The sequence below is a fragment of the Cetorhinus maximus genome, chromosome 9 (genome assembly GCF_964194155.1).
Source record: "Cetorhinus maximus chromosome 9, sCetMax3.hap1.1, whole genome shotgun sequence".
NCBI classification, from domain to species: domain Eukaryota; kingdom Metazoa; phylum Chordata; class Chondrichthyes; order Lamniformes; family Cetorhinidae; genus Cetorhinus; species Cetorhinus maximus.
Window position 1 is genome coordinate 23340838 of NC_135887.1, and position 26853 is coordinate 23367690.

Genomic DNA, 26853 nt, shown 5'->3' on the forward strand with positions numbered 1-26853 from the left:
GCCCCCCCAACAGCGACACTGACAGGAGGGGAGGAGGCCGCGCGGCTCAGCCAGGAAACACCATTCAGCCCTTGAACCAATTCAACCCTTTGAACCAATACTCAGCCCTTAAATAAACATTACTATCTGGCCAGAGAATGTAGAAAAGCTATGGCACAGAATGAGGCCATTCAGCCCATCATGTCTGTGGCCATTTATCGCGTTGTTGTTTGTGGGAGCTTTTTGTGCGCTATAATGATTTTTTTGAACTTTGGAACATCCCCAGGTAGTAAAAGGCGCTATATAAATGCAATGCCATGGGGCGAGGTTTCTTTATAGATGCAAAATGTCAGTCACTGCTTTGACTCTTTGTTGACCTTAATTGACACTTGTCATCATCATCACCAGAAACCAACACACCCAGAATGTTTACATTGCAAAACCGCCTTGGGAACACAATTATATAGAATTTACAGTGCAGAAACAGGTTACTTGGCCCAAATGGTCTATGCCAGTGTTTGCGCTCCACACAAGCCTTCTTCCATCCCTACTTATTCCAACCTGACCAACATATCCTTCTATTCCTTTCTCCCTCCTGTGCTTATTGAACTTCCTCATAAATGCTACTGTATTTCCTACATTACAACAGTCTTAACTCTCTTTAAGTGCCAATAACGATAACCCAGGTGTCATCAGTCAGAAACCAACTTTAACCTAAAGTCCCTCTTTTAAACAATGAAATCCAAATTATTGAGCAAAAACCAAAGAAAGCTTATCAAATCAAATCATAATCTTGTTCTGTGGCAGCTATGCACTTCATAAAACAGTGACTTTTGATCAAATGTACTTTGTTGGCTGTAAAGCATTTTGGGACAACCCCAGGCCGTGAAAGGTGCTATATGAATGCAAGCTGTTTCTTTTTAATCATGAACAATGCTGGAGACGCTTTCTCATGGATGAAAAATTTCAGACACTGTTTTGACTCTCTGGTGACCTTACTGCACACTTGTCATTGTCATCCAAAACCAACTCACCCAGAATGTTTTCATTGCAATAGCACTTTGGGAACACAATCACACTGAACATACAGCACAGAAACAGGTTTAACTCGTCCATGCCAGTGTTTATGCTCCACATAAACCTCCTCTCTCCCCTATTTTATCTAACCCAATCAACATATCCTTCTACTCTTTTCTCTCTCATGTGTTTAGCGAGCTTTCCCTTAAATATGAACATACAAAATACGAGGAGACATAGGCCATTTGGCCCCTCCAGCCTGCTCTGCCATGCAATAAGATCATGGCTGATCTGTTTGTGTTCTACATTCCCATCTACCCCGATAACCTTAGATTCTTGTTAGGCAAGAGAATCTACCTATCTCTGCCTATCTCAGTGATCCCGCTTCCACTGCCTTCTGAGGCAGAGTTCCAAAGTCGCACAACCCTCTGAGAGAAAAAAATTCTCCTCATCTCTGTTCTAAAAGGGTGGCCCCTAATAATAAAACAATGCCCTCTAGCTCTGGACTTACCCACAAGAGCAAACATCCTTTCCACATCCACTTTGTCAAGACCATTCAGGATCTTATATACTTCAATCAAGTCACTCCTCGCTCTAAGCTTCTGTGGAAACAAGCCCAGCCTGTCCAACCTTTCCTCATAAGACAACCCACTCATTCCAGGTATCAATCTAGTAAACCTCCTCTGAACCACCTCCAATGCCTTTACACCCTTCCATAAATGAGGAGCACACAGTATTCGAGATGCGGTCTCACCAATGCCCTGTATAATTGAAGCATAACATCCTTACTTTTATGTTCAATTCCTTTTGTAATAAAGGATAGCATTCCATTAGCCTTCTTGATTACATGCTGTACCTACATACTAACATTTTATGACTCAAGCACTAGAACACCTAGATCCATTTGCAGCTCTTAATTCTGCAGTCATTCTCCTTTTAAGTAATACTCTGCTTTTGTATTCTGCCTGCAAAAGTGAACAACTTCACATTTTCCCATGTTATACTCCATCTGCCAGATTTTTGCCCACTCACTCAACTTATCTATATCCATCTGCAAACTCCATATGCCTTCTTCACAGCATACCTTACCTATCTTTGTGTCATCTGTAAATTTAGCCACCATACCTTCATTCCCCTCATCTAAGTCATTGATGTAAATTATAAAAAGTTGAGGCCCCAGCACAGGCTCCTGCAGCACTCTACTAGTCACATCCTGCCAATCAGACAAAGACCCATTTATGCATACTCTCCATTTTCAGCCAGTGAATCCTCTACCCATGCTAATATGTTACCCCCTACACCATGAGCTTTTCTTTTCCGCAACAACCTTTGATGTGGCACTTTATCAAAGGCCTTCTGGAAATCCAAGAACTGTATGTCTACAGGCTCCCCTTTATCCACAGCACATGTTACTCCTTCAAAGAGCTCCAATAAATTGGTTAAACATGATTTCCCTCTCACAAAACTATGCTGACTCTTCCCAATTACCTTGTGTTTTTCTAAGTGCCCAACTATAACCTATTTAATGATTGACTCTAACACCTTTTCCAAGACAGACATCAAGCTAACTGGCTTATAGTTTCCTGCCTCCCTCCCTTCTTGAATAGAAGGGTTATATTTGCTACTTTCCAGTCTGATGGAACCTATCCAGAATCGAGGGAATTTTAGAAACTTAACACCAACACATCTACTACCTCATTAGCCACTTCTTTTTAGACCCTTCCACCTGGACCCGCAGACTTGCCAGCCCACAGCTCCATCAGTTTGCTCATTACCACTTCCCTAGTGATTGTAATTTCACCAAGTTCTTCTCTCCCATCTGCTTCCTGATTTACAGATATTACTGGATTTTTTTATATCCTGTATAGTGAAGACAGAAGCAAAATATTTGTTCATTTCATCCGCCATTTCCTTATTATCTACCATTAACTCCCATTCTCACTCTCTAGAGGACCAACACTCACTTTACCTACTCTTCTCTTGTTTAAATACCTGTAGAAACTCTAGCTAGCTTCCTCTCATACTCTTAATTTCTTTTTCCTGATTAACCTTGTAGTCATTCTCTGCTGTTCTTTATATTCTGACCAAACATCTGACCTGCCACTCATTCTTGCACAGTTCCTTTGATGCTTTCCCTAACCTCTTTAGTTAACAACGGATGGTGGGTCCTACCTTTAGAATTTTTCTTTGTAGTAGGAATATACTTATTCTGAGTATTCTGAAAAATCCTCTTAAATGTCTGCCACTGCTTCTCTACTGATCTATCCCCTAGCCTCGTATCCCAGTTAACTTCAACTAGCTCAGCTTTCATGCCCACATAGTTACACTCATTTAAGTTTAAAATACTAGTCTTAGACCCACTCTTCTCCCTTTCAAACCGGATGTAAAATTCTACTAGTGCCAGTGTCCCACAAACCAGAACCCACTTCTCCCACACCAGTCTTTGAGCCATGTGTTCATCTCTCTAATTTCATGTACCCAAAGTCAATTTGCATGCAGCTCAGTTAATAATCTAGAGATTATAACCTTTGAGGTTCTACCTTTCAATTTAGTACCTAGCTCCTCATACTCTTTATGCAGAACCTCTTTCTTAGTTCTACCTATGTCATTGGTACCTACATGGACCACGACAACTAGATCCTCCCCCTCCCACTGTCGGACCCTCTCCAGCCCTAAGCAGATGTCCTGAACCCTGGCACCGGGTTAAATGCAGATCAAATTAAAACAACAACAACTTATATTTATAATGCACCTTTGACGTAATAAACCATTCCAAGGTGCTTCTCTTAAATGCAGATATACTCCTCAATGACTCCATGTGGTGGTAAGTTCCAAATTTAGGTCATTTTCTGATTAAAGGAGTTTCTCAAGGGACATCACCTTAAAACCAGAGCCAGGCCATTCAGGAGCGAAGTTAGGAAACACTTCCTCACAAAAAAGGCTAGTATTAGTGTGGAACCCTCTCCCACAAAAATAGTAGATGGTAGCTCAATGACAGTCTTACATCTGAGGGCAATCAATTACTGCTAGCCAAGAGCAGCAATGGACACAGAGTCAAGGTGAGCAGAATGAGCTAGGATAAGGATCAGCCATGATCCCAATGAATGGTGGAAACAGGTTGATACCTCTTTTGTTTTTTTTTAAATTAGCTTTTAATTAGCCCCAAGCTCTGGAATACCTCCCCTGCACACCTCTGCCTGTCTACCTCACTTCCCTCCTTTAAGACTCTCCTTTGACCAAGATTTTGGTAATCTGTCCTAATATCTCTTTACGTGTCTCGGTGTCAAATTTTGTTTGACAATGTTCTTGTGAGAAGCATCTTGGAATGGTTTATTATGTCAAAGGTGCATTATAAATATAAGTTGCTATTTTTTTTATTTGATCTGCAGACAATATTAGAAAATCCCATCCATAGCAATGAGACAAACCACTGACACAGCAATGAGAGCAATCCAAGACAGAAGGTCAGCGACAGCTCTCTCTATATAGTTGATAACAGATGGCTGGGAGTGAAAGGTGCTGCTTCAATATCAGGATTCAGAATCTGACTGTAAACCACTCAAGCTGAATTCTCACTTTTTACGACTCATCTGAGTCCGTGGATTGCGATTTTTGGATTGAAATAATTATCATATGTATATTTTAAGCCTTTAAATCATAGAGATGTTTTTCTGATCGTTTTCCAAATCATAACTTGTGTTCCCAACTTGGGTCGGACATATTTCTGAAGGCTGTGTCACAAACCCTCCTACCTCCAGCTGCTTCGCCCCACACTCCTTCTATTGGTCATTTAAGATGTCCATTCTTGCCTTCCGACAGCAATTGAAAAGTAAATAGACTCCATCAGCTTGGCTGTCAGTCCAACTGTCTTTCATTGCTCAGGTCCGGTATTTTTATAATCAGTAAACATGAGCATTCATAGATTAACACCCATAATCTTGGCACCTGTTTTGTTTCCTTTTTTTAAAGCTTGTTTTGGATTTTCTCTTATTTTTGCTTGTAGTCAGTAGCACATCAGCTCTAGGCACATCTTTTCTTTCATCTCTTCACCCATCACCATTCTCTTTGGCTCTGGAAGATTAACTCTTCTGCTATTCAATCTCTCCTGTCTTTCACCCTATCACAGACCTTCATTTTGTCCTTGTCCCACCTACCTCATGCTCAAAACCTATTGGCATAGATCCTCCAGTCTCCGGAGACTGGACATACGATCCAGGAAGAACTTTGGGACCCCAAGGAAGTTCTGACACACTGACCTATGTGGGAATTGCCCAGGAAGTTTCAGCTTCCAATGGGCAATTCCCCTGGTCCCCAGGACCCTCCGCAAAAGTCTCCAACTCGGAGTTAGAGTTGAAGACTTCGGACGGTTCCAATGTACCCAGAAAATGTTAGACAGTTTTAAACCTAGTCCAGCCTCTGAGTAACTACACACTGACCTCCCCAATCACTCACACTGACCGCAGCCCCCCCCCCTCCACCAATCTGACCCAACTACCCCTCCTGACCCACTACTGCCCCGACCCAACTACCTTCCTGACCAGCCAACAGACCCCACCACCCCCCCCAATCCAACTAACACCCCGACCCGACACAACTACCCTTCCCAACCACGCTATCCACCTCACCACCCGACAATCATCCCCAACCAGACATGACTACCCCTCCCAACCCACCTGCCTCACCCAGCTGACACCTCCCACCTCACCCACCTGCCACCCCACCCACATGCCATCTCTCACTTGTCACCCTACCCACCTGTCACCTCCCACCTCACTCATCACCCTATCCACCTGCCACCTCATCCACCTGTCACCCTACTCACCTACCACGTCACCCATCTGCCACCTCACCCGCCTGTCACCCTACCCGATACCTCACCCACACTACTCATTCACTCATTCGCTAATATTCACCCTGGACCTTTATACTTACCACACGGCAGCTAGATCCGTAAACAGGAGGCGTGTCCTATCTTCCCCTGACTCTGCTGATCTGATGGAATTCTCTGAGGGATGCTGCGCTCTACATTTCTGGGAAAACAAGACTTGGAAGACCTGGCAAGAAATGCCGAGCACGCCGAGGCAGGGGAATATTCGAGCTAAGTGGTAGTCAGATGATGATTGCCGCTCCTCCAAAGATTTGGGCCATTATATCTCTAACTTTTCCCTGTTCTGATGAAAGGTCACAGACTTGAAGCGTTAACTCTGTTTCTCTTTCCACAGATGCTGCCAGATCTGCTGAGTTTTCCCAGCACTTTCTGTTTTTATTTCAGATTTCCAGCATCCACAGTATTTTGCTTTTTGGATGTATTCCTGGAGGTTTCATGTGATTCTGCCTCCGGCCATTCCATCCAGTTAAATAATCTTTCTGCCCCCCCACCCCCACTTTCCCAATATATTTTATGCTAATGAACTGAAAGTGCAAAAATAAAGTGATTCTTTTCTTTTAAATGCCTCAAAATTTACTCTTCTGGCTGTTGCTTGCAGCAGTGTCCAGGGTCATTTTAATCTTAAATTCCTGGAGAGTCCAGAACAATCCTGGAAAGTTATCAACCCGAGTCCGGTGGGGGGAAGGAGGTAAATTCTATGTGAAGCTGCTCCAACACTGGAACTGCATTAGTGTGTAGCTTTGCCCATCTATATCACTCTGGATAGTCCAGGACACACTAAGCCTCCTCCATAACTGATGTTCCTGCAGCTCACAAAGACAACCCATAATGACAGCTTTCCACAAAGCCAGAAAGTTGCTGATATTTTCTTACAGGCAAAGCATATTTTTTACAACTCGGAAATTCTTCAAACCCAAATAGGTGGAGTACTTTGAAAACTGTAAGTCATGGTGTAAAATCCAAGTTAATTACACGGTGTACTCCACTTTCTTTGAACCCTTTGGATTTATTAATTATAAAATGTATTGAAGATGCAGAAGGAAATAGGTTGCTTAACTGGGTGGGGTAACCAGTGAATACTGCGCACAGCCCTGGTCTCCATTTTCCAAAAAAGATATTGAAACAATGAAGAAACTGGAAAAAAGATTTACTGGGATCTTACCAGAACTGAGAGGTTCCAACTATCAGGAAAGATTGAAAAGGATGGGGCTCGAGAAAACCTGAGGGGTATCTAACGGAAGTCTTTACAATTATGAAGTGGTTCGATAGGGTAGTTGTTGAGAAAATGATTCCTCTTGTGGGGAGTCCAAGACTTGGGGCCACAAGCCACTAATGAATCCAGTAGGGAATTCAGGAGAAACTTCTTCACCCAGAGAATGGTGAGGATGTGGAACCTATTAGCACAAGGGGTGGCGGAGATGAATAGTAAAGATGCATTAAGAGAAAACTGGATAAGCACATGAGGGAGAAATGAATAGAAGGATAACTGATAGGGTGAAAAGAAGCAAAGTGGGAGGAGGCTCATGTGAAACAACAACACTGGTAAAGACCAGATGGACCAAATGACCAGTTTCTGTGCTGTAAATTCATCGTCATAGAAATCTGACCCTGTGGACCCCTTAAGCAGCCAGCCATCCCAGTTTGAATATCTATAAAAGTCAAATATATAACAGGCAAGATATTTACAGGAATTATAAACATGAACATAAATGAAACTGTCAGAGTTTCATATTGAAGAGTGGGAACATTGTCATGAAATGCAAGGGAAGGAAATGTACGAATGAAATGGTTAATGTAAGTAAACAGCAATTGAATTTCATATCGCTACCACAGTATCTCATGGTGACCGATGGTCCTTGCTGACCGTCAGTGGTTATCATGGTGTTTTATTTTCTGTTTTCCTCCTTCCCTGTTCAATAAAGAGGTAGGAATAAGCCTCAGTTCATTCCCTCACTGCAATCCCTGCACCCAGAACGTGTCATCCTCCCCTGCTTTGTAAGCTTCTTTTAATCTGTTACCTTGGTTTGGTTTTCCTTGTGTATATTTGAGGGGCCCATCTTGTCTGTGCTCCTCCACAACTTTGATTACAGTACTTTAGGGAACCAAATTGCCTTTTGAAGTCTTTGCAAAGTGCTGATATTGATTCAACACTGTAAGGACGAGCATTGTGTCTGTGACCTTGTCTGTGTCATTAGCGGCTAACAGTAATGTAATATTACTTTTTCCATTTACTGAAAAAACCATTGGCAGTTAGGTTGAAGCAGAAAATCAATTTATCCTTCATGCCTGGGGAATAAAATCTAGAGTCTAACAAAGTCATAGGCCCTTATGTTCACAGTGTTTGAAATTTCTCTGTTATGGTCTATTATTACAAATGTTGTAATATATTACAAATGCAGTGAGACTCTCACAACAGCACAAGAGCAAAATGGCTTTGTGCTTACAATCAACTGGGTTTTTCTTTCTTTAACTGCTCCCTCTCTGTTAGCATTAATGAGATTTTCTTGACACTAAATCCCAAATCTGACAGCATCTCTTTCTACCTTCTGAAAGCTAATCGGCCCCTCAAAGACAAGAAGGACTCAACAAGGGAGATAAAGTGAAAATATTTCCTCTGGCAGGGGCAGTCCAGAACAAGGGGGCAGAACCTTAAAATTCAAGCCAGGCCATTCAGGGTGATGTCAGGAAACACTTCTTCACACAAAGGGTAGTGGAAATCTGGAACTCCCTCCTCTCAAAAAGCTGTGGATACTGGGGGTTCAATCAAGAATTTCAAAATTGAGAATGATAGATTTTCATCAGGTAGAGGTAATAAAGGATTTGGAACCAAGATGAGTAGATGGAACTAAAATACAGACCAACTATGATCTAACTTAACGATGGAACAGGCTTGAGGAACTGAAGGGCCTCCTCCTGTTCCAATGTTTCTGGGCATGTGTCTGCAATCCCACCATCACTTAAAATCTATCATTTTATTGTGAGTAGTGAAGGTGGACACATGGAATGAGTAACAGACTGGAGGGTTTTGAGATGAAGGGGAGAATGGTGTAATGGTAATGTCATTGGACTAGTAATCAAGCGGCCCAAGCTGATGCTCTGGGAGCACGAATTCAAATCCCAGCAGTGGGAACTGATTAAAATCAATTAATAAGTTTGGAATATAAAGCTAGTCTCAGTATGGATGAGACTAAAATTAATTGTTGTACAAACCCATCTGGTTCACTAATGTCCTTTAGTGAAGGAAATCTGCCATCCTTAGTTGGTCTGGCCAACATGTGGTTGACTCTTAACAACCCTGTGAAATAGTCTGGCAAGCCTACAAGTACTGGCCTCACCAGTGATGCCCACATTCCATGAAAGAATAAATAAAGAGTAATGGCTCAATTTGGTTGTGTCATGTTGATTCTCGGGGGTAGTTGGGGAGCAGTCCAACGTGAAGCAATCAGAAGTGTTGGTAATGGAATGATGGCTGACATTGTTTCACCATATTTAGAAAAAAAGAAATAATTTGCATTTCTATAGCCTCTTTCACAAAATCCCAAAATATTTTACAGCCAATTAAGTACATTTGAAGTGTAGTCATTTTGTAATGTAGGAAATGCAGCAGCCAATTTGCAAACAGCAAGATCCCACATACAGCAACATGATAATGACCAGATAATCCATTTTTAGTGATGTTGGTTAAGGAATAGACATTGACCAGGATGCCAGGGAGAACTCCCCTGCTCTTCTTTGAATAGTATCATAGGTTCTTTTATATCCAACTGAGAGGGCAGATGGGGGTCTCACGTTAACATCTCAGCTGAGAGGCATCACCTCCAACAGTGCAGCACTCCCTCTGTGCTGACTCTTTGGCAATGAATCACTCTTTCACTGCCGGAGGGTCAGTGCAGGATCACGGCCTCAGAAATGACCCTCCGACAGTGCAGCACTCCCTTAGTAGTGGCCCTCCAACAGTGCAGAACTCCCTGTGTACTGACCATCTGACAGTACAGCACTTGCTCATTACTGACCCTCCAACAATGCGGCACTCCCTCAGTACTGACCCTCTGACAGTGCAGCACTCCCTCAGAACTGACCCTCCGACAGTGCAGAATTCCCTCAGTACTGACCCTCTGACAGTGCAGCACTCCCCAAGTACCATGTATCAGGTGTGTCAGCCTGGATTATGTGCCCAAGTCTCTGAAGTGGGGCTTGAACCTATGACATTCTGACTCAGAGGCAAGACAGCTACCCACTGAGACATGGCTGACACCTACATGTTGGACAGAAATGAATAGAACACTAAAATAGACATGACAACTGTAGATAAGTAGCAGATCAGTGTTCATACCAGAATAGCGATACTAGAATCCATCTAAAATCTCAGGTAATCAGGGTAGAGGTTCAGTAATGATGCCAATGTAGTCTGGGGGTAATATAAAACATGCATTGCCAGGGAAACAGTATAAAGCTTTCCAAGCTCCTTTCTATGGGTATAGTGACAGACACCATCAGCAGCATCAGACTAAACAAAGGTTCATAAATATGTTGGGTTAAATACTGGCCTTTTAATTCCAGGAGCTGATTCCATCTCCAGCCTGGGCTAGACTTAATGGGCAAAAGTAGGAACTGCATTTGACTGGTTTGCCAATTTCCCACTCCAGGGCTTGAGCAGAAAAATCAAGGCTGACATTTCAGTGCAATACTGAGGGAGCACTGCACAGTCAGAGGTGCTGTCTTTCAGATGAGATGCTAAACTGAGGCCTCATCTACCTGCTCGGGTGAATGTAAAAGACGGCACTATTTCATAGCAGAGCAGGGGAGTTATCCCTGGTGCCTTGGCCAATATTTATCCTTCAACCAACATTACAAAAAAGACAGATTATCTCGTTATTATCACGTTGTTGTTTTTGGGAGCTTGCTGCATACAATTTGGCTGCCACATTTCCTACATTACAACAGTGACTACACTTCAAAAAGTACTTCACTGGATGTAAACACTTTGAGACATCCAGTGGTTGTGAAAAGTGCGATAAGAATGCAAGTCTTTTTTTTGGTAACGCGGTGGCTGCATTATTTTTTAATATTGTGTGTTGGTGGCTCCATGTATTTAAAATTTTGAACCACATTACCGACAATTTAACAAAGGCTTGCTATCTCTTTGAAAGTCAGAACGCATTTTATAATCATACATGCTAGAGACACGTAATCAATAATAATAGTCCCAAGAGTGGATAAAAATGGGCATTTTCCTTTTAATTCATCAATCATTCTAAGGCTGAACATACAATATATAATTAATCATTGGTTTTTAAACCATCCTACATTGATCCCTGGACTAAGGTAGAAAAAGGCTTGTTTCTGCGGTATTACATTGGCTGACATAGCTGAAACATCTGCTATGTGAACACCTGAAATGTGACTGGTCCTAGAAAATACTAGGGTGGGGATGGCGGCTTAGTGGTAATGTCACAGGGCTAGTGATCCAGAGATCCAGGTTAATGCTCCAGGGAGATGGGTTCAAATCCCATCAAGGCAGCTGGTGGAATTTAAATTCATTGAATGAAATAAAGAATGTAAAGCTATAAAAACTCATCTGGCCACTAACTCTTTAGGGAAGGAAATCAGATGCCTTACCTGGTCAGGCCTATATGTGACTCCAGACCCACAGCAATGTGGTTGACTCTTAACTGCTCTCTGAAATAGCCTAGCAAGCCACTCAGTTCAAGGGCAGTTAGGGGTGGATCATCAAAGAATAAAAAAAAAAATGTGTTTGCTCATTCACATTGGTCTTTGTAATCTTAAAATGAGACCAGGGAAATATATGACATGTTTTGCATCCAACGCTTCAGCCACCTGCTTGAAGTCTTCATTTTCCCTGTGAAGGGGATGACCAATAATTCCCAGAAGAAATTCAGGACAAGCTTCTTTACCCACAGGGTGGTGGGAACATGGAACTCACTTCCACAGGGAGCAGTGAAGGCCAATAGCATAGAAGTGTTTAAGGGGAAGCTAGATAAGTAAATGGGAAAGAAAGAAAGAAAGAAATAAAAGGGCATGTTGATGGAATAAGATAAAATAGGGCAGGAGAAATATAAAATGGACCAACTGGGCCAAATGGCCTGTTTCTGTGATGTACATTCTATGTAATTTTTGCATCTATGTTACACACAAAATGTATTAAAAATGAGCAAAAAGAGGGGTATTATATTTACAGGGACAAGTTGGATAAACTTAGCTTGTATTCCCTGGTGTTTAGAAGGTTAAGGAATGATTTGATTGAGGTGTTTAAAATGATAAAGGGATTGGATAGGATTGATACAGATTTCCCTTGGTGGGCGAATCCCGAATAAGGGAGAACAATCTTAAAAATTAGAGCCAGTCCACTCCACTCAGCAGTGAGATTTGGTAATGGATGAGTAGTGAGATTTCAGTTCAGTCAGGTCTGTATACAATGCTGCAGAAATATACCTTTGTCTATCTTTTATATACGAAGCTCTCCGGCATCTCCACTGGGAGCCATTGAAACCCGTGAACACCTGCACCATGTTATACTCTTGAAGCAGACAGTGTTCTCTCTGTAACAAATGTGGATATTCCTCCTAAATTTATAAATTTCAATAGCAGGATGTTTCCACGAAACATTTAACTGTTGTATCAAATAGGTGACTGAAATAATCACAATTAAATCCTACACCATTGTGTGGATCTACACTTGGGCAGAGTGTATTGATGGTGTAGAGAAGGATCTGGTGCAGTAATAGCTGTAGCATAGTGGGAGCATTCTCATCCCTAAGTCAGAACATTGTGGGTTTAAATTCCACTCCAGAGACCTGTGCACACACTCCAGACTTCTATGTACTGAGGGAGAGTGCTGTCTTTCAGATGAGACGTTAAACCAAGGACCTGTCTACCCTCTCAAGTGGATGTAAAAGATCCCATAAGGCTATTGGAAGTAGAGCGGGGAGAATCCCCTGGTATCCTGACCAATATTTATTCATCAAACAACATCTCTAAAAGACAGATAATCCCATTTATTTTTTGACCTGCTGAGTTTTTCCATCATTTTCTGTGTCTACATTTATTTTCTTGTTGTTTGTGTTGTGCGTAAATTGGCAACTGCGTTTGATACATTACATCTTTGACTACATTTCAAAAGTATTTCATTGGCTTTAAAGCGTTCTGCATCATCCTGAGGTCATGAAAGGCATTGTATAAATGTAAGTTCTTTCTTTCTCTTGCATAACAACTGTACTTGCATTTATGTGCCAATGAGAATTTAAATTTAAATTGCAGAACTGAAGCATTTCAAAGGAACTGGTTAGATTTGATGTTTGCAGATGGGCTGACTTTAATGTAGCTTGCTAACAGTGGCACAAAGGGAAAGTGTGGACCTGCCTGCCACTGTGTGCAAAGTTATGTCAAAGAGTATTGTTTAATGGCAAACAAGGCTGTGCCCTCAGGCAGAAAGGAGGAGAAGAGGATCTGTGCCAGACTGAAATGGCCACAGGCTAGTTTGGAGACGCAAATATTGAGTAGCCTATTATAATTATCAAACAGTCACAAAGACGCCAAATTAGTATCTCCATCTACAACTGGAGGCTAAATCTCAAGGGAAGATATATGATGATGTACAATAAAAGGCCTAGTATCTTTGCAAAGTTGCAACACAATGGGGAGATTCAGATGTTGTTGAAAGCCCTGAGAGAACTCTCAAGCCAAGATTCTGAGCAAGATCCAAGCCCAGAGATTGTGTTCCAGCCATCACTCACTCCTGTTCAGCCCTTCTCTAGAGCTGGAGTGATATTTTGTGCTCATCAAAGTAAGGGATATTAGCAATAAAATAAAAGGAAGACTAGCATTTATATAGCAGCTTTCACAACCTCAGAACATCTCAGAGCACTTTACAGCCACTGAAATACTTTTTGTAATCACTGTTGTAAAGTAGGAAAAGCAGCAGCCAATTTATGTACAGCAAGCTCCCACAAACAGGGATGTGATAATGACCAGAACATCATTTTTAGCAATGTTGGCTGGGGTGAGTCACAATTTCCTGACCCAGAGGTGAAGTGTCACCTGTTGAGTGATGTGTAAGGAATACTTCCCCAACTCGGGAAACCCAGTGTCAGCATTAAACGCTCCCAAATGAGATATGCCACAGCCATGAATGTAGCAAAGCTCCTGATATTCAACCTCAAAATGGTGTCGAGATCAAGCCACGCCATTCAACAATATGGTCTCTTTCCATGATAATGTAAAGGCAATGTAAAATGTGCCTAATCAGGAACAGTAGAAATAAATTCAGTTGTGTAGTGATCCTGGCACAGTCCCCACCACTTAAAGCATCCATGTTTAAAACAGATATTCGCTTAGATTGGATAATAAGTGCTAACCATTTAAATAAACATCAATTTCAAAATTCCTTTTCCCAAAATTTTAAAGTACTCTGTTTATTTTGGGCAGAACCAGGCACTGCAGGTCTCTGCACCACTGAATGCACTTGACTGGTTATTTTAAACATTAGATTTGAAATTTGGAGAACCCGCTCTCTATTCGGGACACTAAAATGAATCCTGTGCAGAGGAAGAGGATAATAAATCAGCCAGGATAACTATATCTGATCACTACCCAATGAACAACAGGTGAAAACAGTTATATAGAGAGGCTGCAATGTAGTGAAGCATCTTGGAGCATCCTTAATTGAGAAGCATTTGTGGGTCCAGTGGGATCCACCACTTTTGAGTTATGCAGCCTTTGGCTAATTGCTGCAGCTGTCTGATCACTTGTTTCTAGAATGCTGGCCAAAACTGCATTTGGATACAGACCAATTTTTACATCTGTGGAAAAAAAGTTGTATACTTCATCAGTCTGCTAAGGGAGATGCATTAGAACAGCTGAAGACCTTGCCTGTGAAACTATTGAGGACCTTTTCATCTGTGTTAGTATTCTAGCTTCTCCCTTATGTTTTACTACAGGACAAGCTTCATCAAAGAAGAAATATAGACTTGTGTTTTTATAGTTGCTTTCACAATCTCTTGATGTACTGAGAAGAATTTTTTGTTTTGAAACCTATTTACTGTTCTACTGGAGGAAATATGGTGGCCAACTTACACGCAACAAGGTTCCAGAAGTAGCAATGTAGTAATTGGCTATATCATCTGTTTCAGGTGGTGGTTGATTTTCTCCCCAATTCGCAATGGCAAACTCATGCAGGAATACATACAAGGCATTCGATTTCCAAGGATCTCCTGACCCAGAGGCTCTGGTATCCTGGTGCTTAGAGGGTGGGGAATGTCAATGCATCAGCAAATGTCAAGCATTTTATTTGGTGGCAGTTAGTGAAGAGTGCAAACTCGATTTCTCTCTCTCCCCTTTAAAAGCAATATCAAGCTCTTCCTTTCAAGTAGCAATTTGATTTCATTCTCCAGATCCCTCAATTCATGACTCAGTCTTTTTCTCAATTTGTGAAATCCCTTGGGGCTGTACACATGTAATATTAAACAATGAATTAATTGTCTAACTACGTGTATCTTTATATGATGTGTGCATCATTGCTCTGAAACTTTTGATCCTCCAACAGGAAGATGATATAGATGGGCTGCTAAGATGGGCAGAGCAGTGGCAAATGGAATTTAATCCTCAGAAGTGTGAGGTGATGCATTTTGGGAGGACTAACATGGCAAGGGAATACACAATGAATATTAGGATTCTATGAATTACAGAGCATCAGAGGAACCTTGATGTACATGTCCCTAGATCCCTGAAGGCATCAGCACAGGTAGATAAGGTGGTTAAGAAGGCATATGGGATACTTGCCTTTATTAGCCAAAGCATAGAATATAAGAGCAGGGTTATATTAGAGCTGTATAAAAAGCTAGTTAGGCCACAGCTGGAGTACTGTGTGCAGTTCTGGTCGCCACACTATAGGAAGGAAGTGATTGTACCGGAGAGGATGCAGAGGAGATTCAGCAGGATGTTGCCTGGGCTGGAGCGTTTCAGCTATGAAGAGAGACTGGATAGGATTGGGTTGTTTTCTTTTGAGGAGAGAGGGCTGAGGGGATGTACAAAATTATGAGGGGTATAGATAGGAAGAAACTTTTCCCCTTAGCAGAGGTGTCAATAACTAGAGGGCATAGATTTAAGGTAAGGGGCAGGAGGTTTAGAGGAAATTTTTTTTCACCCAGAGGGTGGTTGGAATCTGAAACCTGAGGGGGTGGTAGAGACAGGGACACTCAATATTTAAGAAATATTTAGATTAGCACTTGAAACACCAGAGCACACAGGACCAAGGGCTAAGGGCTGGAATATAGGATTAGAATAGCTAGGTGTTTGCTGGCCGGCACAGACACGATGGGCCAATGGGCCTGTTTCTGTGCTGTATAACTCTATGATGCTAACCGGTAGGGGCGCCACACTCCAGCTCAATGGTTTCTCTCGAGTAGCTAGGATATAATTGAAATTAAAATGTTAAGTGAAAGATAAGGCCGAGAAGTTAATTTAAAATGACCCGAAATATGTTGTGAAATCTGTGAAGACGAGGAATCGTGTGGGACAAGTGGGTCGGTCCAGTCACTGCGATCGCGCATGCGTATGCGGCGCAAGTGCTGCTGCGCATGCGTATTAATCACCAACGCGTCGAGCGCGCATGCGTATTTACCGGCAGTCGCTAGTAGCGCGCATGCGTATGCGCCGCCCGTCGCTGCGTCTGGCGTTTTTTGCCGCAGTAGCAGCGGTTGCGAGCGAGCGGCGCGGGCCGAAGAAACGAACGAATTCATGACCTTACCCACAGTTTAACTATGCAGTCCTGTCAGCTCCACAGAAAGTAAGTGTCCGTCTGGCGTTGCTTGGTGGCCGATTTTTTCCGCCGCCTCCCGGAGGCTATCAGATTTTAGTTTAATTATTGAGGTGGCGTCGGACACTTAACAAAAGAGGGGCGGGCGCCCGGGCAACCAAACCTACCAGCGGAAGTCCCGCCTCCCCGCCCGTGCCTTATTGGTCCGTTGCGCCCTCAATAGGCGGGGCGTTGATACAGGACCGGACCTCCCATTGGTCAGGTGCCGCTGTCGATCACGCCAGCTGCTTCTTTATTTCCGGCAGGGAGTTGGGCTCGGGAGCTCAGTGGGGTTTTTTTTCTGCTTTTTCTCTCACAAAAGTGTCTCCGAATTAAATTTTATGATCGGAGGGGATTTTGTTTTAAAATAATGCCGTAAACGATGCAAAGCAAACGCCGCCGGCCTTGTCGTCTGGAGGTTGCAGCCTTGGCAGAGAATATTTAAGAGTAAGAATCCACCAGTTGTGTCTATTTAACTTTCCTAAATGTCTGAAATTTTCTCTCGAGTTCATACCCAGAATTTATTTATTTTTTGGTGTTTGTAACTCCTTGCGATGAGATTGGTGCCAATGGCAAACTCGCTACTATGTCATTTTTATTTCTTTTATCATGCCGAAAATTGCCCAAGAAGTGCTAAAGTTAACTTTTTAAAAAAAAAATAAACTTTTTGAGCTTTTTTTTAAAAGAAATGAGAGACTAAATTCATTTTAACATGCAGTCTCTGAGGCATCAGTCTGGCTTTGTGTGTGTGTGTGAATTTTTTTCTCTCAGATGTCAAGCCTTTTCTTTAATACATTCATATACAAGGGCAGCTTCAAAGAATGCTATTTAAAATGCAGTATTTCAAGGGGAGGGCTGTTGTCCGCTCTGCAAATCTTCATTAAACCAGAGCCGTCTGTCCGTGTCACATGAAGATTAATGTGGGGAGAGGGAGGACAGGCAGCGAGAGAGTGGGGGAGTTGGGTGGGGGGGGTGGTTAGAAAATCGCTGCTTGATTTGAATTGCCAGCCCCTTTTCATCTCGGATCATGAGGGATTGTGGTGTTAGGCGGTGGCATAACCTTGTGGCTGATGCACGGTTTAATCAGTCGAGGCAATCTGCAATCTTTACAGTACGCCATTGTTACAAAGGCATTTCCCCTTCTCGTACTGTTTTTAAAACCAGTTTATCTTGAATTGATTAGCCGGGAATCCAGCGTGACTAATCATTTGCGCAGGACGGCAGCAGTTGTCATTAGATATCCCCCCCCACCTCCCCTCTTCACCACCCACTGTATCCCCAGAGAATAACAATTAATTTTGGTCGTGCGACGTTATTGTACTTCCACTGTGTGGTCCCCTCTTTTTTTTCCAGCTGCGCATTCTCAAGGAGAGCAAAACACAAGGAAATGAGACAATGTGGGGCGAATTAAAGAGCTGGGGTTATTTTTCTTTTTTTGGGCGGGGGTGGAATCATTAATATGAGCATGAAGTTCCTGAAGAAGCAGCTCATTGTGAGCAGATGGAGACTGTGTTATCTCTTGCAGGAGAGATAAGAGAAAGGATTGCTGGCCTGTTTCTGAACCCTGATTTTAATGAGTCGGTTGCTAGGCAAATTACATCTCGATCAGTTTAATCCTCAAGATGTCGTTTACACTTTGTGACGCTGGGTAATGCAGGCAACTTGTTCACATTTAAGCCTTTCTATACGGCAATTGCGAGACCTTCAGATGTCCAAACCATGTACTTAAAATTTAAACTGTAATATGGTTTTCAATGGACGGTCTAAGTGTTTTGGTTGACTTGTCCTATAATTATGTTGACGTTTGAAAAAAAAATTCTTGCACTAAAACTACTTTTTCTAACTGCTTGCACATTTAACTAATTGGGATAATTAAAGCGAGAGGACAGTAATTTTCTAGGGAGTCAGATTTACGTAAATGTTTTCTGATTGTTCCCATGTGGCTGTCTTTTTTTTAAAAAAAGAACCCTGATATTTAAACATTGGTTTTGGGTTTTGAAACTCATTTAATGTTGTACATCTATATTTTCTTCTTTGTATGATAGGGTATAATTTATTCCCAAAACACCTGTTTATCTTCAAGCTTTCATTACATCACTGAGGGGGTGTTTATTTGGGGTTGGGCTTTTAAAATAAACTGAATAAACAGAAGTGCTCAGAAGTGATCTATGCCGGAGGCTGATGGTTTTCCAGGCATGGGTTGGAAAAACCTATGCCAACTATGCTGTATCGCTTACTAGTTAAAAGTCTAATGTTGCTGCAACAGCATTTCCAGTTCCTGGAGAGGTAATGGAACAAAGTGAGCTGTAAATTTTGAACACACCAGTCATCTCCCAGAATTTCAGTGCAAAAAGATAATGGCTGTTGACAATTTACTAATTCTCCCAGCTATTCTCAGCAATGCCTCAAGGAAGAGGATGATGTGACAATAAGATGTACTTAGTTTGCCAATGCATCATCATTATATTGAGATTTGATTATACAGTGGTCACATCCTGCTGCCTCTTGTGAATTAAAGTTACTACTGATAGGATGCCAGAATTTTGTGATTCCACCTGGAATTGGAAGCCATCGTTTATAACTAGTTTACAGGTTTGACACTTGGGGCCTGAAGTTGGGAATGTCCGGGCAGCAAACCATTCTGAGCCTATTGGTCATGTGCTCCTGTCAAAAACTAACTCCACCTTCTTTAAAAGGAGGACTGGTCATATTGACTTGACTTCCTTCTCTCCCATTTGCCTTGCCTCAGGATGGTGAGGAAGGGGAATGCTGAATTTGGAATAATGCACCATAATGTCTTGCTGGTCTGGCACTGATCCAACTTTTTTTTCCCGTACTTGGCCTTTACAAATTCTATGTCAATCATAATGCATATCCTAAACCATCCCTTGGGAAAGTTGTCACTTATTAAGATTCTTCTTGATAGAAAGGTGCTTAATCTGGCATCCTAGCCAGGAGGTTGATCTAACTAATTTAAATGTGAGTTTGAGGCTAGTATTTATGATTTGAGTTTTGTTACTGTGCCCTGGACCTGTTATCAAGTTGAATCTTGATAAATGCCAGTTTTGAGATGTTGCAACTCAAACCCTAATTCAGGCCCTGTTTACACATTACTGATTGAACGCATTCTCCTTTCTATTTCTTCCCTTGTATCTTATTTAGAAGCTATTGGTTATTACTTAGTGCAATGTCCCAACCTCTCAGCCTATTTGATCTCTTCCCTCTAGGTTACTAATTCCCATTATAGCATTTGGGTATTGCCTAATTGATTTAGTGTCTAGCCCTCAACTATGCATATCTTGGCTTCTGATCTGACCAAGTTACTGTTTTGTCATTGTACTATTGGGCAGTTTGAGCTGGGGATTTGGGGGAGGTCAGTGGTGTGGGGAAGGAAATGAAGCCATTTATGATCCTGTCCACTCAACACTTGCTCTAGCAGGGGTCACTGGATAGCAATCAGGAACTGCAGCACTGTTATTCCCTGTCTGCTTCCCTAGCTCAAAGGCATTGAAACCACTACCATACCAGGCAGAAGAGAAATGGAACATTCAGCCTAATGGACATGCTTCACATGACCCCCCTCCTCCATTTATCTCTCATTCCTCCCCCTGGCTTTGGTGTGCCTCATAATTTTAAAGACCTCCATTTGGTCACCCCCTTAGCCTTTGCTTTTCCAGAGAAGAACCCCAAGCTATTCAATCTTTCCTGCTAGTTATAATCTCTATTTTGGTATCATTCACATGAATCTTTTTCAAATACCACTGAGTCATGAGAGAAGCCTTTATTTCCTTCACTTAATTTGTCGCTTTCCACGTTGTCCGACCAGAGTTTAGTCATGAATATGGACATGTTTCTGACATTTAATATAACATTAGAGCAGCTGCAGGGGCCTCCTGCTCAACTACAAACTGATTTTTAACCACGATACCACAATCTGAGAAATGAAGGTGGTCCTGATTGATTGCTTGGCTTATATAAAAGTCAATTTTCAAGTTATTTGAAACTTCCACCTAAGCAGCGGTGGGGGGTGGAAATAAACTTGCACTCTCTGCTTTAGCCTGTTTAATCCTCCTGAAAACCTATTAAAACACTCCATATTGCAAATAAATCTTTCTCACAGTGGAATTTTTTCTGCTTGGGTCAGGAGCCTTGCATCCTGAGAGTGCATAAAAAGTGATTTAGTACACCAGACATTCTATACTTGGATTATGTAGTTGTTAATAATTAACCAATGTTTCAGATTAAAATGCAGAAATCATAACCGGGTTCCCATACCTTTTCAAATATGCTGAGAGTTGAAGCCAGGAGCATTGGGCTTAATTTGTCACTGTTCAAAATGTGGGGCACGAGCCTAGGGTATCCAGGGAGAGACCAAGGCATTCAGAAAAAAAGTGTCATCTGTGAATTGCTCGAAGTGGAAGGGATGAAGGAGCATATCTTCATATCAATGTCCTGGCACTGGAATGGGGGAGGGGGTTGGGCTGCACATCTGGGTAGATTAGTGTCTGCAGCCTTCCAACTCATCCCTGTGCAGGCCCCCAGATCTAAAATTATTTTATTAAATTCGTGGAATTTTTTTTTGGCGTAGAAAATGTCTAAGAAATGCTTATTTAAACAACATTTGTACAAATTATACAGTCATTACTCATTTTGATTCAGCAGTCAATGTACTGCGACCCTTCGGTATAAAGCCCAGACTTTCAGTGTTTGAGAGAATTTATTGTACCTTATTTGAAACAATTTGCTGCATTGGCTACTGGTGGCATCTTCCAGCAGCAAGTTTCATTTGTTTTTTGTGTAACTTAATAAAATTGTGGTTCAAAAAAACTATAACCCCCTCCACTGCACCCCCCCCTCCAAACAGTGAAGGGTCATGAGGACTCGAAACGTCAACTCTTTTCTTCTCCGCCGATGCTGCCAGACCTGAGTTTTTCCAGGTAATTCTGTTTTTGTTTAGCACTATACCAGCTGTCTGCTGAAAGATCTTTGCAGTTCCAAGTCCTAATTCCAAAATGGTAGCTCTGCCCACTCTTTAATCATGATCTCATGATCCTTGCTGGAATTTGTGTACTTGTATGTAGGATTTAATTTGGCTGTGCCCTACTGCACATTCCATTTACCCCACCTCAAAGAACCCATCCTAGAATGGCTTGCCTATGAGGACCATCTAAGTACATGGGAAGGATCAACACCTTGTTACCAGAGATCCCTGGCTGCCCTTGGGATGAACCTAGCTGTGTGTGGGTGTGTCGTTCAGTGGTCATGGCATCAGATCATCTGCTTTTAGCAGGCTTAATGCTCCTTTGTTTAAATGCAGATCTGTATACATCTTTGGAAAAGTCCTTTTTGCAAGTACATAAACACCTGAGAGCTTTAGGTTTACAGAATTAGCAAGTGATTTATTGCCAACAGTAACTTGTATTTAAAATAGCATCTTTAACGTAGTAAAATGTCCCGAGATGCTTCGCAGGAGCGTTATAAAACAAAATTTGACGCTTGACTACATAAGTTGATATTAGGTTGGGTGCCCAAGAGCTTGGACAAATAAGTTGGTTTTTAAGGTGAGTCTTAAAGGAGCAGAGAGATTCCAGAGATTAGTCAAAATTGGTACTTCAACTGGAGGTTGCAGTATTTGAGCAGCAAAATCCTACTGCATGTTGTAATTGGCATGATTTTTAGGATGCCAAATCACTTGTCCTACCCAAACTGCACTAGGGTTAAGCAGAGTGCAGATTCGTAAGAAAGGGCCTCAAATATCTGTAGAACCCTAGATGCTGCTGTGAATAGCAGTACAGGAAAATGGGTGGAGAGCTGGTATTAACACAGCTTGCCTTTGTTAGATGTGCTGCAATATTAAGAATTTCTGTTGCGTTTTACAAGCAAGGGCAGGTTGGTTGCTACTGACAACTTGGTGCAAATCCAGGCTAATGTTTAATTACCTATAATTAACTGCTAGCACAAACTGTAGTTGTAATTATGTAAAACAAATGGCAAACTAAAATAAATACATTGCACTTCATGGAGTAAAGTCCCCAGGGCCCAGCTTGATCTCATTCCATAAACAGCTATTCAAGTTTTTGAAGAAATTAATGGAAAACCATTATAGGATGCCATAATTCCTGACTCTGTAATGGCAATTACTGAAACCCAATTGCTGACTGAACAGACATACAGGGAGTTGGGGGTTAAAAGGAAAGTTGTAATTCTGAAATGACATCATTTTGATGGACTCATCAGAAACACAAACCATATTTTCACTTTTCTGATTCTGTCGAATGTGTTTTCAGCATTTTTAAAATATCGTGTGATTGTTCTGTGAGCGTTCCAATCAGTATTTCCCTCGACAAAATGAAAGATCTTGCGAAAAGTGAGTGTAATAGGTAGTTGTGGTAATTGCAACTATCCCTAATAAGCACCTGCCCACAAGCTGATTTAAATGGCCCATTGGCATTTTTCCTCAAGATATAGGCAGTGGATGTCTAAAAGGACATTATCGGCCATTGGATGTGACTCCTTTTACGGATGAATCTGCATTCAAGCCAGTTTCTTTTCGTGTAGCAAGTTATGGTCTGAAATGCACTACCTGAAAGGGTGGTGGAAACAGATTCCATAGTAAATTTAAAAATGAAATTGGATAAATACTTAAAGGAAAAAAAAAAGAGTGGGACAAATTGAATAGCTCTTTCAAGAGCCAACACAGACATGATGGGCTGAATGATGTCCTGTGCTGTATAATTCTATGATTTTCTGGTGACTTAGTGTTGAACATCAGGTTTACACATTTTTGAAAAAGTAGGTCATGAGTTTACCATTGCTGGATAAGGTAAGGTAAGGTAATTAGCCATTGTCCACAAAGGATCGTTGGCATCCCTCCATTGGGGAATTAACCTGAAGCTGATTTTGAAACAGTCACCCTACCAGCCTTTGAGTAACAATTTGCTGTTACCACCAAGCTGAGCCTTTGGAGATTTTGTTGTTTGGTCTCACCATTATGGAAACACTTGCAATAGAATTCTGTTTTGCTGTGTACAGTTGATTCAGGAACTCACACCTCTAACTTCTCACTAATAATGCTTACAGGAAAAATAAAACAGCTTCTCCATAAAAACAAGGTTAAACTAGTGATTTGTAGTTTTAATTTTTCAGTCATGGAAAATAATACAACTTTGTATACAATCTCTACTGTTGGCCTGAAATTAGTTGCTTCAGTATTAGTTTCATTCTGTATTCCACTCCACATTTTTCTGCAGGTTTACACCAGTATTAAGTTGACAGTATTGTTTTGTGATTTATAATGGCAGGCAGGTCCAACTCAGCCTAAAATATGGCTTACCCACTCACTACTTGAAGTAGGTTACTCCGTTCCAAATTGATGTCTATAAACCAGGCTTATCTGAAATTAGGTCATGTGCTGGTGCTGTTTTGAATGCGTGGTGGTTTTTTTGCCTGAATGATACCTTGTGATTAAATCACCCAGCGCTGGTGAACACACCTTTCGCCTTTTATTTCTGTTATTCGCTCCCTAGAGGCATAACCAAGGAGTATAGATTGTAGTGTGAATTGTGAAGCTGAATTCACTGAGAACTGGACCTGGGTTTAAAATGTTGCAAAACAGGCTAGTTTTACCCTAATGATGTGCTACAATAGTAATCTAGCTCCATACCAGAGGAACTGCAGGTTCAGACATTAGGTGCGTGTGCTTGGCTTAAGAGCCAATGGTGCAAAGTTACTATCTGTGGGATTATAAATGCCTCCAAGTCGGATGTCTACCCCCCTCCCCCCCCCCGGCCCAAACACAAATATAACAACATAGTACTGCATATGACCATTTCGCCTGGGATAGCCAATAACCACTTGAATCCAGATGGATTTGGGTATTGAGAATGTTATGGAACTTCATTAAAAATGTGGCATTTGTGAAGGAGGATGGTGTGGGGAAATAGATATACCATAAGGACATGTAGAAGAACATAACCCCAGGAGCTGTTCACTTGATTTGAACACGTTGTTCCCAGTGAGTTATATTGAACCTTATCCCCTCAAGCTTTGAATAACTGATGAACATTTCAAAGTCACTATTTCTGATAACATCCATGGCAAATGGGGCTAATTGTTGGAGGCCTGGTTTTCATCTATATATTAATTGAGAACGCAGGTGAAATGTAATATAACACCTGATAAATATATCCAAAGTAGTGGAATATTCCATCACTTTCACCCTGGGATGTCTTGCTGATTTTAAATTCATCATGCAAAGTAGCATGAGCTCCAGTTCAATGAACCAATGCTTGTCTGTTCCCCAGGTACTGAACTGATTTGAAAAGTACATTTCTGTACTTTAGTGGAATGTCATCCATCCTCTGCAGAATGGAATGCAGATCATTGGATGATGTATGTATAGTGCTGTATCATGCCCACAGCACCTCTATTGATGACAAGACCATTAATCTGATGGATGGTTCAGGATGCGCGTATGTTTTAGTTTTCGGTCCCCTCCACTTGTTTACTGACGAGTTCAAAACCAACCAGGTATCCCGGACGTCATGTCAATTTGTGCAAGTTTTATTTCTCGTTTTGAGGGACGGGTTGGAAAAGAGGTGGGAGCAAAGGAAATGGGGAAAATTGGATGACTTCTCATTTGAGCGAATGACCTGTCAGTTAAATTGGAAAAATTGGCATGTGATGGCGCCGGTGTGATAGCATAATGAATGTCAGGAGCAAAACTGCAGGAACACTGGCAACTTGTACACCCTTAGAGCACAATATGCAGGAGAAATCAAAATCCCGGATGTATGTAGCAGCTTTATTTCTGAGCAAAACAATGTCAAATACTATTTTCTCACAATCAAAATTTGCTGCAAAAGCAAGGCTGTGTTTAATTCGAGTGAGGCAGAAGACTATAAATCTCTTCATAGACTTTTGAAATGGCAACTAATGTATTTCTTCAGGCAAGTTTTTTATTTTGCTGTGAGCTGAAAATCTGAACAGCCTGGGAGTGCAGCAGTTAAGGTTTGAGAGGCTCAGTGATAATTGTAGATTCTATGGGTGATGATCTGAGGCTGAGCTCTCTAGCTATCTATATATGTGAGCACTTCTCAGGCCACCAGATGAAGGCAACCTAACAATAGGGAGTGGGACTAATGTCACAACTAAAAGATTATTTGTGGCAGTGAATTTTTCTTTTCATCTTTTCCCTCTTGGCAGCCGGTTGACCACCATGTCGTAGATCTGGCAGTATAGTTTGTTTGTGCAGCACCTTTTTTGTGTCTATTGCCCAAGTGATTTATGATCCATCAGCAAGAGGCAATATTTAGAGGGACTTAATTAAAGGCTTCTGTTCTCCTTTCTTTATTCAATCCTCCCTGCTGCCTTGTCACCATCCATTGGAATGCTACACATCAGTTTAGTTAAGAACTGATAGCAAGAGTATTCAATTAGTTATTTATAGTACCTCCCATGGCATTTTAGAAGTTAGTGCATGTGGTCCGCTGTAGTGGTTGCAAGGTGACTGCTCAAAAAAAAAAGTTCAGCTTAGTTAATCAATGTGCTCCCATTATCTGAAACTCTTACGTGCTGTTACAAAACAGTTTGGTCCTGCCTCTGGCATTTTATGTTGGAACCTCCCCTCGCCCATCTTCCAAAGGAAAGCTGTTGGTCTTGTACAAGTCAAGCCCTTGGGTAGGAAGGAAAAGGTATGGTGTACCGATCTTGTCGTGTTGGCTGTGTTTACATTGAGCTCCTGTGTATATCAATAAACATGTGACCCTCAGTCCCTATTTCTGATGAGGTCTGGCTGTATAATGTGAGTAAATATGAACTTACTAACACTGATCTTGGGCAATACTCTTTGCTTAACAACCCCAGACAAAACTCAGAGCAAGTCATTGGAGATGTGTTTACTTCAAACACCTATGTTTGCTGCATAATATCAGTCAAGTCTAAACAGGATATCAGCAGTACATATAAATCAATATGACCCAAATTTGGTTGAAATGCAATCTCGATTAGAAAACACTAGCTATGTGCAGAACAAATTGAGGCTTCCCAATAATGAACCAAGTGACTCAACAAGTTTCCTATGTGCTGGTGTCAGACATTCTTTCTCTTTCCAAATAAAAACCTCTTCCAAAATTAGTGAAATCTAAACCACCAACTT

The 26853-nt window shown here is 41.6% G+C and overlaps 1 protein-coding gene across 2 annotated transcripts in view; it reads left to right on the plus strand.

Annotated features, from left to right (window-relative positions):
- The first annotated feature begins 16573 nt into the window (after positions 1–16573).
- fam222ba (family with sequence similarity 222 member Ba) overlaps positions 16574–26853 on the plus strand; it is a 48705-nt gene continuing 38425 nt past the window's right edge. Inside the window, exon 1 of one of the 2 annotated variants that reach the window (XM_078548290.1) lies at positions 16574–16688. The gene's annotated coding sequence lies outside the window, so the exon portion shown is untranslated. Of the gene's footprint in view, positions 16689–16968; positions 17145–26853 lie in introns of those variants that run through there. The other variant, XM_078548291.1, reaches the window with a different exon arrangement.